We start from the raw sequence: 13,458 nt of genomic DNA, 5'->3' as shown, positions 1-13,458 counted from the left end.
CCAAAGTGGCATCTTAAATTTGTTTATCACCGGCTACAGTCGGGCTGTTCAGGCACACATCAGCAGAACTGCTGAAAGGGCCCTTCTTTATGGGTACACTAACAGAATGCTCACGATTAGACATACCACTGTTGCATGGACTCTCCTCAGGGATTGGTGTCATTTCTGATTCAGAGCATACATTATCCTCTAATGCCTTACTGTTATCTTGCAGCTCAGCTTTGATGCGTAACAGTAGTTGTGCACCACTTTTAGACTCCAAATTACTTGGTCTTGCTTGGTCACGAGTGACCGTACAAGAAGAAGGCTCAATAACATTTTTGGATCTGCCACTAATAGAGGAAGGCGAAGGCCTCATTCTTTCTTTGCCACTGCGTGTGCAGAATTGCATGTTGGCAATTTTTTTTTTATCGGCACTTAACTTTTCCTCAGTTACACTTCTTTTTCGCTTCAACACAGTAAAAAAAAATTTCCCCTGATTTTTCCCCTGATTTCAAAAGACTATGTACTTTGACATTGCCTTTCCCAGATGACGTACTGGGAACACTACCATCAGGACTGGTGACAGAACCGGGTTGCTGATTCTGCTCATATGTGGACTGCTTTGAATCCATTTTAATGAGGCCAAAGCACTTGTAGTGCCAAAATTGTATTAGATAGATACTGCTGACAAATATGACTTTTGACAGCCAGAAAAATTACTGTAAAACACTGGTGAATATGGGACACCCCAAAAGCACTTGTAGTGCAAAATATTGTTTTAGATACTGCTGACAAATATGACTTTTGACAGCTGGAAAAAAATAGTGTTTCACACTGAGGAATATGGGACACCCCAAAAGCACTTGTAGTGCAAAATATTGTTTGAGATACTGCTGGCAAATATGACTTTTGACAGTCAGAAAAAATACTGTAAAACACTGGGGAATATGGGACACCCCAAAAGCACTTGTAGTGCAAAATATTGTTTTAGATACTGCTGACAAATATGACTTTTGACAGCCAGAAAAATTACTGTAAAACACTGGGGAATATGGGACACCCCAGAAGCATTTGTAGTGCAAAATATTGTTTGAGATACTGCTGGCAAATATGACTTTTGACAGTCAGAAAAAATACTGTAAAACACTGGGGAATATGGGACACCCCAAAAGCACTTGTAGTGCAAAATATTGTTTTAGATACTGCTGACAAATATGACTTTTGACAGATAAAAAAATTAATGTATCACACTGTGGTATATGGGAGACCCCAAAAGCACTTGTAGTGCAAAATATTGTTTTAGATACTGCTGACAAATATGACTTTTGACAGCCAGAAAAATTACTGTAAAACACTGGTGAATAAGGGACACCCCAAAAGCACTTGGAGGGCCATAATTTTTATTTTTAAAAAAACCCTCCTCTATCCTCCTCTCTTACTGCTCTAACAATTGGTATTAATATTAGAATTGTATAGAATAGAAACAATAATGTGTCCAATTATTGCTCTGTCCCTGCGCTGATATAGCCTGTGACCTAACCCTTGTCGAAGTCAGCAAATTGGATAAAGTCATTTCAATTAATATCGGGCAAACTTGGTTGTCTTTGTCTGAAAATATGCGTAGAGCATGCTACGGCGTGGAAGGGCGTATCCAGCCGCGACACGTGGTAATAACAGTTTTTACACTTTTATGTACATTCGCACAAACATACACATTTGTAAATAGTACACATATTTTGTAGTTGCAACATAGTTATTTATGTCGAAATATAGTAGTGTTTATGTGTAATATTATAAGTTATATGCATATTAGTAAAACCTATGGTTCAGGTTAAAGGAAATGTGTCATGTCTGAAATCATATTAATCCCCTTTACATCAGCAGCTGTCCGGTGCATTCGGCAAAGAGATCGCACATTGCATACTCTAGTTATTGATGTTGACTATAAAATGCTAATAGACTAGTTGTAACTGGAGTCTTGGCGGGAAGAAAGGAGCACATCCCCTGGAGAGATGACCCCCACCTTTGGATTCTTTAGTTTGAACTAGCCTATGATCTGCAACCCCCTGGACCTTCCTGAAGCCTGAACAGATAGAAGCAAGCCACACCATCTGCATTGTTTTTCTGTATTTTTTGTTTGCATATAAGCAGGAGCTTTTCATATAGTGTTCAGTCATCTTGACTACAGACTTCAGACCTGAATGACTGTTCACTGGATCCAAAGCACCTGCGATAAGTAACGGCTGTACTTATTATTTTTTTGAGAATAAATATTTGTGTGTTGGAAACACAAATCGGGATTCAACAATCGTTATTGGATAGCGAAAAAACGTGCATAACACCCTCTGTCAAATGGCGATGGATTGCTGTGGAGGCGGGTATTTATCCTTTTCAAATCTCGCGAAAAACGAGCTCAGAAACACAAATACGTCACAATGACGTTTTGCCTCGATTTCGATTCCGAATGGGCGGGAGAGCTCGGCTTGGAACTCGGATAGGCGAAATTCGGATGGATTCGGATATCGGGGAACCGAGCCCGCCCATCTCTAACAGAAACCCAGCAGGCAGGTATAAAGGTGCCTTACACACATTGTGGTGGTCCACATAGAAGCAAATCCAATCTCCTCCAGTTAGTCCATATACAGTATATACTCCGCTGTAGTGATGTTGCAAGTCACAAGTGTATTTGCTAACTATAGATGTCCAAAATGGGTAGTCATTCAGTGACACATCACTTCTCAGCCTTTTGGCTAAGGGCAAGTGAGTACCTGTTCGAATGAGGGGATTACAGCCCCACTTGCAAGATATGTGAAAGCTTGGTTTGAAGCCAGGGTCTGGGTAATACTGTGCTAAATACCCGGGACTAATATGTCATGGCATCCCTGGGAGTGGTGACCCGGGGATGCCATAAATCACTGGTGTTCATCTTAAACTTGTGATTTTGTTGGCATTTAGCACATTATGCACTTTCATTTCACAAACTTGCCTTCCTTTTGCCCAGGCCTTATGGCTGCATGGGAAAAAAATTAAAATAGCCCAGCCATGGGGTTGGGGCCATACCCACTTGACACTTTTTTATTTTTCTATTTATTCACTTTTTTGTATGTCACTTTCACTTGTGTGGTTTTTTTTTCACGGATTGTAGGGGTGTGGCTAGACCCTTATGTGCTCTGTATCCTCGAAGATCTAGGGGGGGCTGTGTGGCCCCTAGGTTCTGGACCCTCTGAACCCCATCATTTCATATCCTTCTGGGAGTAGGCCAGTTGTCAAGAACTGGGTGAAGCTTCGGTGGTCCCAGGGGCTAAAGGGGCCCCCCTAACTTTGTGTAGGTTTTTAAGTTTTTTACACTTTTCCTTCGAGCACTAGAGCACGAAAGCACTATTCCCGGGCTTTCAATACAAATCATCCAGTGACACTGTATCCTGCTGGTGGAAACTCTGCAAGTAAGGTTCTTGTACTGACGAGGGACAGATGGTGTGTGTTCAGGTAAATGTTCATCTCTTCACAAGTGGACGGGTTTAAGAATGAAAAAAACACTTAAAGCAATTGGACTGATATTGCAGGTTATGTAGCCTCAAAATGAGTGTGATGCCAAATGTTTAACTGAGGTCTATCAAATCATATCAGGATTTTTGAAAAATGCAGTTGACCTTTATATGCAATCATTCTTGTTGAACAGTGCAAGTTGAACAGTGATTCTTTCACTTTGTGCCTTTGTAGCCAGTTGATCTGGCAACAATCTAGTTTGTTTTGGTTATCACAAATGATTCAAATGCCAAAAAATCAAATTTAGATAGGTCAATACCATCATCAGCTATTTATTTAGCACCACTAATTGCACAGTACTGTACAGAGAACTGACACATCAGTACCTGCTTCATTTGAGCTTACAGTCTAAATTCCCTAACATGCAGAGAAAGAGAGGGAGAGGGAGAGAGAGAGAGAGACTAAGGTTAATTTAATAGTAGCAGATTAGCCTACTGGAATATTTTTGGAGTGTGGGAGGAAACCGGAGCACCTGTAGGAAATCCACACAAACACAGGGAGAACATACGAACTCCACACAGATAGGGCCATGGTCAGGGGTCAAAATCATGACCCCAGTGCTGTGAGGCAGAAGTTCTAACCACTAAGCCACCGTGCTGCCCATCTAATCTTGACGTAAGCAACTTTTTCACATAATACTTGATTTGGCTGTTATTTAAAATTTTACCCCAATAGTAAACCTACCTAATATAGATATGTACTTCTAGATCCAAATTATTTTTAATATGTATCCATTTTACCACCTTCAAGCCTTGAACAGGCCCTTCTGTATCACAACATGGTTTGTCCAGGTGTAAATTTGCACCCTTTAGCTGGATTTGCTCCTAACTCTAAATGATACCCTTTATCCCCAATTTATCTTATATCATATAATTATAAAGTCTGAATAAACCTTGTAATAGGTTACATACTACTCTGTCATAGGATGCTCATTGTTGTGCTTGGGGTTATTCCCATGCTGAGTACCTGCTGCGTAGCTTACTTATAGTAGTCACAGTATAAAGTCAGCACATTTCTATACTCTACAAAAGTGACAGTTTGGAGATGAAAAAGCTAGATTTGTATATTGAAAGTATATTCTATGCCTTATCTCAAATAACTTTAGAAGTAAATGGATTTGCTATGTGAACATCATTTATTATGTATTTTCTCTACAACTTGATTAGTTGTAATATTCTCAATTCACCTGGCTAGTAACACCCAGCCTGACTTTTTGTATTGAGCGAGATTCAGTAACGTAACTGCTACTTAAGTCACAAATTTAAGCAGTTTTGTCAATATACCTTGATTTAAATCCATTATTTAAATAAGTCTCTTTTCCTGGTGATTTAATGAAGCCTCTCTGGGTATTTCAAGGTAATGATTACTTTGTTCAATGTAGCCCACTAAAAACAATTGTCAACTGCAATCGACTAGCCCACAGCTACCTCACTTCAAGAGAGTATGTACTAATATGTGTTTAAATACTGTTTACACAGAGATATGGTGAATATATGTGTTTGTGTGTGTTGATAAAATACATTTTAATCTGATATGCCTTGTTAAGCATTAAATAAATATGTGTGCATTGTTCATTTTGCCTTGGTAAAAAAAACAATGTTCCCTCTAAGCTGAGCAATCCATAAAAGAGTTAAACGGTTGAGTTAATGATGACTCCATCCTGAAGGGCTCCATCCACATCTGCAGGACCTTTTCTAGCAAGTTTTGTTTATATATATTTCTGTCGACCAAGAACATTTCATTTCTTTTTCTACATTCAGTTTGAAACACAGAATCAACTGTAAGAACTATATTACAAACCTTACCATAAAATAGAAAAATATCGACAGTGCGCATTTGTAACCTTACAGCAAACAAACAGCATTTTACATTCCATCTCCATTTTGACTCTTTTTCCTCAGCCACTATTTTCTTTCATTCTTTTTGTCTGTGATTTACTAGCAGAATAATTTTTTTTTCAGCGTGTTGAAACTGTGTTCAAACATCCAATCAGGTTAGGAGAATGTTTTATAGTACTAGTAGAATGTTAAGGTTCTTTCTCCAAGAGCTGAATCCTAAATCTGCACAACCACCTAGGCAAAATGTTTTTACTAAGGTGCCCCCTCCCCCAGCTGGAACACCATACACCCTTTTTTCTGCGGTTCTTCCATTTCTGTAACACAATCAATTCCATGTACTTAAAATGGCAGCAGAAGGATGTGTAAGCAGGAGTACTTATCAGAAGCTGCGATTTCTTGGTTTGTGATTGGTCCTCTCGATTACAACCCCACTACTCATCCCACCTTTTTTTTTGCTGGGGTTGCGAGAGGAATGGAGAAGCTCCAGGAAAAAAAGTCTCTATGTAACTAGGAGGAAGGACAACTTAGTCAAATAATTTTCAAGGTGGCTGTGCAATTTTAACATAATGTAATACAGCATGACAACCAATGTACACACAAAATAAGTACATTTTATTATTATTATCATTTATTTATATGGTGCCAGAAGATATCCGCAGCAGCGTACACAATACAAAACAGTAGACCATACAGGGAAAAACAGTACGGAACAATTAACGAGTATTACCAAGACTCCCGGAGCACCAAGCATAGTGAGGCTGGAGCAGGAGAAATGGTAGAGACAGGAGGGAAGAAGGCCCTGCTTGGAAGAGCTTACATCCTAAGGGGAGGGCAGACAGACAGTAAACACAAAGGGAGTAAGAAGCAGTCAAAGGCAAGAGGAGTGAGAAGGGGCAGGGAAGAGAGAGGTGAATAGAATGAGAATGGAGAGAGGGTTAGGTGGATGGCTGGTAGGCTTTAAGGAAGAGGTGAGTTTTAAGTGCCTGTTTGAAGGAGCACAAATTAGGGTATAGTCGGATGGAACGTTGGAGGTCGTTCCGTTGGAGGCAGGCAGCTCAGAATTAATCGTGGATTCGGGAATGTGAAAAAGTGATCAGGATAGAGGAGAGTCGACAGTCATTGGCTGAGTACAAGGGGCAGGAGGGAATGTGGATGGAGAGGAGGCTGGAGAGTTAAGGGACAGTTGTGTGGCAGGGTGCCTTGTAAGTGATGGTGAGAAGTTTGAAAAGAATCCTTTATGGACAAGGGAGCCAGTGTAAGGTAAGACAGAAAGGGGAGGCAGAAGAAGAGCTGCGTGAAAGGAAGATAAGCCTTGCAGCCGCGTTAAGTATAGAATGCAAGGGGGCCAGGTGAGAGCGGGGAGGTTGGTGAGGAGAAGGTTACAGTAATCAAGACGGGAAATGATGAGTGCATGATTGATGGTTTTAGTGGCATCATGAGATAGGAAGGGCCAGATACGGGTGATGTTACGTAGTTGGAACCGAAAGGATTGGGCAAGGGATTGAATACGGGGGCCAAAAGGGTGGGAGTGGTTGAGGGTGATGCCCAGGCAGCGGAGTTGGGGGACAAAAGAGATGGTGGTGTTGTTAACAGTGATAGAGAGAACAAGAGGGGATGAGAGTCTAGTAAGATGAAAGACCATGAGTTCTGTTTTAGCAATATTGATTTTTAGAGTGAGGACATCCAAGAGTAGATGGCAGAGAGGCAGTCAGATACACGAGAGAGGAGGGGGGGAGGGATCGGGAGAAGAGATGTAGAGTTGAATGTCATCGTTCTCAAGAGATGAGAGCATCCAAAGAGGTAGTATAAAGCGAAAAGAGCAGAGGGCCGAGAACAGAGGCCTTAGAGACTCCAACTGGGAGGGCTGTGAGGGGGAGGATGAGCCAGACTTGGAAACAGAGAAAGAGTGGTTTGCAAGGTAATAGGTGAACCAAGCTAGGATGGAGCTAGAGAGGCAGAGAGAGAAGGGTCTGCAGCAGGAGGGGGTGGTCCATGGTGTCAAAGGCCGCAGAGAGGTCAACGAGGATGAGCAGTGAGAAGTGATCACAAGAGAAGATCATTAGTAGCATTGGCCAGGGCAGTTTCGGTGGAGTGGAGGGGGCGGAAACAGGATTGGAGTGGGTCAAGGAGAGAATTGTCTAAGAGGTGCCTGGTGAGGTGGTTGCAGACAACCCACTCGAGTAGTTTAGAGGCATAGGGGAGAAGTGAAATGGGGTGGTAGTTGGCAAGTGGGATCAAAATTGTTTTTTTTGTGGATAGGAGAGATAAGAGCACGGTTAAAGGAGATGGCAACAACGCCAGTGGAGAGTGATAGGTTGAAGAGATGTGCAAGGTGGGAGCAGGCAGTGAGGGAGAGGAAGCGAAGGAGGTGAGAGTAGATGAGATCCTGGTGGCAGGTGGATGGGGGAGAGGAGAAAATGAGGGAGTGGATTTCTTCACCTGTGGTAGGTCAGAAGGAGCACCAGAGTTTGCTATTAGAGGAAGATGGAGCAAAGAGGGTGGCAGGAGAGGGGGGGAGATGAAAAGTCTGATGGCCTCAATTTTGAGGAGAAAAAAGAGGCAAAGTCAGTAGCAGAAAGGGAAAGTGGGATAGGAGGGGGGGGAGTGAGGAGACAGTTGAACGTGGCAATAAGGCAGCGGGGATTAGAGGACTGAGAAGAAATGAGTGAATTAAAGAAGAAGTTTTTAGCGAGGGAGAGGACAGAGCAGTAGGAAGAAAGAATAAGTTTGAAATGCAGGAAGTCACCCAGGGAGCGAGATTTTCTCCAAAGGCGTTCAGCAAGGCAGGTGCACTTCTGAAGGAAGCGATTAAATTTAGAGTGCCAGGGTTGGGGAATTAAGCGGCAATGACGGACAGAAGAGATGGAGCAACAGCATTCAGGGCAGTAGTGAGCGAGTAGTTGTAGAGAGAGGTCGCTAGGTCAGGGCAAACCAGGGTCGGAAGAGGTGAGAGAAGAGATTCAAGGAAGGAGGAAAAAGAAGTAGGGTCAAGAGCGTGAAGATTGCATCTAAAGAAGGTAGTTTTAGGCTGGGGGTAGTAGGGGAGGAGGATAGAGTGAAGGAGAGGAGATCCAAGGAAGGCAAGCTGTGCTAAGCCCCAAATACATGAATCCCTGATTTGTCTGCACTAAACTGTTAGAGTAATCAACTTAATGAACTTGCTATATAAACAAGACCTGGGAGATCAGGTGGTCATGTTAATTTCCATCTGAAGAAATCGCCTTTAGGCGAAGAAACGTGTCAGGGTATTCATCTTTCCACCAAACTCTTTGGAAATACCTATAATATCATAGATCCATTGTGACGCTGGTTAAACCAACAGATAAATGGAGCACCTTCTTCATACGCATGCGCATCATTCACTTTGCCTGTGAAAGGAGTTTTGTTGTGGAAAGGATCAACGCCAGCACAGTAAAAAACTTCTAATTTATCACGGAGTCATCTTATATCAGAGCCATGGTGAACTCACCGGTGGTTAGGTAAGAGCTGCCGGGTGGCTCTCTTAAGTGGCCTCAGTTATTTATTCTTTGGAATAATAAATTGGTAACTTGAAGGATATATGTGCTTATGAGCTTTGGCAATACTATTGAACTATTACATTTGACAAATTCCAGTTTGCAGTTGTTCTTTGAAAGATCTAATGCATTATTTTTTATACTGAAATGTGCACAGTCTTTATGTGGAGTCTATCATAATCTTGTCAAGAAGAAGTACTTTTCATATTCAAGTATGTATCTAACGAATCGGATATACCAATCAGAATCGCTTTATTAATGTTTTAATGGAGAAGGATTATATTGTTTATATTCCTGGTTAGTTATTTAATTTTTATAGGCCCATATATTTTCTATTCAGGTTTTTGAAATATTCTTGTTGCCCTTGATTCTGCTTTTTCCTTTCTGGTAGGACATATGTTTGATACATCGTTTTAGGATTTCTCTTTTTATGTTTTTTTATTCCTTTATTTTATATATTTTTTTCAATGTATTTGTGATATTCTTATGTTTATATTTGTGTCATATTAAATCCAACTTATTTTTATTAATCGTGTTGTATATGTCATCATCCCTGATTCTTTGGGATAATATTTTCATCGTATTACTTTGTTAACGCTGCATCTGTGTGTTGCTTTTTTTGGTATTTTAGGGAGGGTTGAGGCCTCCTGTTTTGCAGCAGCTTTTTTATCAATTTCTTATAGATTCACTTATTTTTTGGCGCCTTAGTGGTATATTTTTTTGTGTATGACAGAAGCAAACAGTATTACATGTTTTTGGGAATGGCTACATTAAATTTCTAGTATTAGGTATAACTGCTTTCATTATTCTTAGTTCGACAAAGGATTTGCCATTCTCAATATCTTTTATGATCCCTTCACATTCGTCTCATCAGTCTGTCTTCTAACCTTCAATGTTTTAAGCGGATCTTGAAAAACCATCTCTTCTGGGAAGGATATCACATACACTAGCTGCTATGTTATCTGTCTAATGCTAGGTACACACTGAAGGTTTTTCAGCCAATCATCGGGCCAATTAGTCGATTTATGACCGTTTGGTCAAATATCATGTTAGTGTGTATACTTACACCATGAACGACAGTCGTCCCAACGTATTTATTGTCATTTCATTTGGTTTGATAATCTCGTTCCAATCGCTTCCGATCCTGCAGTGTGTATGCATTCATGTTCACAATCACCATAGAGTTTATAAAGTCATGTCTTTTCAGTCGATACCGGCATGTCCCGGGGCTAAATGTAGAGAGTGCTATAGATGGAATATTTTGTTCGTAAGTTCTGAGACTGACTATTTCGTATCAGAGTCACAGAAGCTAACAAAATTCCTTATGACGTGGATAGCTATAACAAGGCGGTTAATCAGTGTGATAGGAATGAATGAATGAATGCATATTTTTCTGTCACTATCTAAACAACTAGAGGATACCAGATGAAGAGCACAGATCTGAAGGTAAATCGTGTGTACTGTGTATGTATGAATTGCCCGACCAGTCAGACCTTCAGTCGTAGGTACAATTGTTGTAGATAACAGATTTGTTTGAAAATTCTCCAGTGTGTGCATAGCCTAATACCTCTTCTCTGCATATAAATTCTACACGCTTCTCGGTATTAGTTCATCCCATGCCACCCCAGAACACTTTTTTTGTGCAGTATTTAGTTGTATGGCCAGATAATCATTGGTGAAAGTGGGGGTGTATATAGCGATATGTCATAACGCCACTTCTCCTACTGACATCATTGTAAATCTATCAAATTCCTTTCACTTATATTTTTCATACTGTCACTTCTAAATTTCCACATTGACCACTGCAGATAATTATAATAAAAGAACATTTCCAGCACTTACTTCTATAGCTGCCACAGCAGATACCTGGATACAGTGACTGATATTTTCCATTTCCCTCTAGTTCACTGGAAATTCTTGCCTTGCTGGAGTTATTTTTTGATAAAACCAGTGGCTAAAATGGAAATTGAGAAGTGGCAGAATGTATAATATACGTGATGGGATTTGATAGTTTTACAATCAAAGCAGTCGGAGAAGCGGTTGTATTGCATAGGTAATGCACAGAAAAAAATAGAAATAGCTGGGAAAATGAGAGTATAAAAAAGGGCTTCCACATAGATTAATTAAGCAAATAACATTCCAGAAATATAACAATACTGCTCTGATTTGGTTGCCTATGATTGTGACAAACATGGCTGCTAGAGAAGATCTCAGTGACTTTGAAAGAGGGGTGATTGTTGGGGTTGGTTTTAGGTAATCTTTCAATAAGAAGATTGTATAAAATGATAGCTTGGATGCTGATCTTATCCATATGCCATAGCCTTCTTAGTTAAAGCCAATCTGAATTTATCTGAACAGAATTGCACATCTATGGGATATTCTAGCATCAGAAACAATGTTTTTCACCACCATCAACCAGGCATCAGTTTGTGATTATTATTTTTTTTGCAGAAGAAAGGTGCTGCATCCTTACTCTACAATTCCAGGCATTGGTAGTCAATAACATGGTGTATACAAGCTATACTGACAGCATGTGGTGGCCCAATGCCCTATTAATTGGTATTGGTGTTTCCAATTTTTCACACCACCTATAATGCACTGCAATGAGAGCAGAATTTGATACAAAATATCAAGCAATCAATGAGCAAAAAAGTGGTCAAGTTGATGTGCGAGATTAATTAACACATATAGCATATGATTGCACGCAATGAATGCATATAGGTGTATATGTGTATGTGTACATATTGCCTCCAGTCTGTTAGAACACGCTTAATACAGAATAGGAGCTATAGCACACCTCATAGAAGCAAGTGTTTTGAGCTACACATGGGCATTGTAAAACAGCTCATGATAAAGTGCAGACAAAACCTTTTACTTTGTCACAACTATTTAAATGTGTTCTCAAAGCTTACCTGCAGCATACTGTAGTAAGCACTTAATGAATATTCTCATAGTACCCCTCTATATTGTACTCAACATTTCTGCTCTTGAATGCTGAAGGCAACATTGAAATTGCCACAAAATTAAGTGAGCGCTTGTCAGAAAGTATGTCTGTATTTGCTTACAATACTTTTTATTTACAATATTACTCCTCATTTGCAGTGTGGTTCAATTAAATATATATCGCTGTTTCATAACTATGCATTAGAGATTGATTGTACTTAGTTCTGTTCTCGCCAAGGCAAAATAACTGCATAAACTGTTTATCTGTGCACACAATAAAGTGTAATAACATTTCCTTTTACTCTATTATCCCAGAACAAAAAAATTATAACCACACACATTACATTTGCCCCACTCTTCCGCAGCGCCAAGGAGATCAAATTTTCTCTATTCCTATTTCTAAAGATATAAGGGTACCACACTCCTTCAGGCAGCTATCCCCTCTGCGATCCTATCCAAAAGGGAGTGCAGAAAATCACACCACTCTTTTATACACTAGTTTTTAGACTACAATCTTTAAAACATGTTTACCGCACTTTAAGAATTCACGTTGCAATTCTAAGGCCCATGTGTAAGATCCCTTTACAGTGTGACATGGACAATTAGATAACAAAAAATCTTTTCAGCCTAAGCATTTTCATATTTGTGCAGCTATCCATCTATTCCATGGCATTCCATCAAGGCAAATATTACTTTTAAGTCATTGTACCTGGACCTTATAACTGCATTAAACATATATTTCAGACCCCGCTGCTTGAAAGAATCAGCCAATTTGTTTGTGTGGTAAATTATGCACATTTATTTTTGCTTGTTTTTCAAATAATAATGCTTAGAAAATGAAAAGACATTATTGCATCCCCATTTGCCATTCACTTTAAACCCCACTTCATTAACGATGCCAATTTTGCTACTTCCCTCGCATTTCCTCAGTTTGCATCTTAGCTGTATTTCATTTATCACCAGCTGAAATATACATCTCCATGTATAAGATAATCAACACGCAAACAATTATGGAGAAGATGTACTTTATCATTCATTAATAGACACACTGTAAAAAACATACTTCATACATTTTTATTATACTTGTTATAATAACATATAACCTAATATATATAGCAACAATAATTACAAGGCTCTAAAACCATGACAGCTTTTTGTACTTTTAAATGTGGCTCTTGGCTGGGAGCAAGATCAGAGCCTGGTACTTTGTGCGTTAGCAGAGTATGATTGGGCCCAAGTCATCTCCTCCCAATCTGATGTAAAGCTAACCAGGAGAACCCGACTTTTGAGATGCAGAATTTCCTCTGCACAACACAGGGAGGTCACACTGTCATAGCTCATCCAATCACAGAAGAAATGGGATAAAGAGTAGTGTGCTCTCCCTCCTTCCTCTGCATGGGCCCCAGTGGTAATAGTAACTGGAGGAGGTGTGAGAAAGCATGTGGGAGAGATTGTGAGAGGTATGTGGGAATGTTTGATAGGCATGTGGGGAACTCTAATGAAATGTGTAGAGGTCTGATGGGCATTGGTGTGTTGGTCCGATGACATGTAGGGAGGTCTGATGGGCATGTAAATGTTATGTGGGGAGGTGTGATGGGCATGTTAGGGAATGCAGGGGGGTCTGATGACATGTG

This window comes from Mixophyes fleayi, chromosome 3 (genome assembly GCF_038048845.1).
Source record: "Mixophyes fleayi isolate aMixFle1 chromosome 3, aMixFle1.hap1, whole genome shotgun sequence".
In the NCBI taxonomy this organism is placed as follows: domain Eukaryota; kingdom Metazoa; phylum Chordata; class Amphibia; order Anura; family Limnodynastidae; genus Mixophyes; species Mixophyes fleayi.
This window is presented reverse-complemented; position numbering follows the sequence as displayed.